This window comes from Aplysia californica, unplaced genomic scaffold (genome assembly GCF_000002075.1).
Source record: "Aplysia californica isolate F4 #8 unplaced genomic scaffold, AplCal3.0 scaffold00011, whole genome shotgun sequence".
Lineage (NCBI taxonomy): Eukaryota > Metazoa > Mollusca > Gastropoda > Aplysiida > Aplysiidae > Aplysia > Aplysia californica.
In genome coordinates this window covers 2,810,493-2,810,816 of record NW_004797281.1, presented here as the reverse complement: position 1 = coordinate 2,810,816, position 324 = coordinate 2,810,493, and positions in this window count along the sequence as shown.

Here is a 324-nt window from a genome sequence, read left to right as displayed (position 1 = left end):
TCTCTCTCTCTCTCTCTCTCTCTCTCTCTCTCTCTCTCTCTCTCTCTCTCTTGGGCATAACTATTATACAAATAAATTACCTCGCTTTGGTGTGTAAAGCAAACAAGAAAAAGACCACACTGGTTTTATGAAATCTGATAACATTTGCACTCATTTGATGGAGTCTGATAACATTTGATTCATTTTCAGCCATGGCACTTGTAGCTTTTTGCCTTGAACTTTCTTCGCTCATGATCGTAAAATCAATGATGCGATGTGCATGTCTCTCCGTTTCATGCGCTGATATTTGAGTGCGCGCGCTCGTTTCTGGCGAAAAAAAACTTA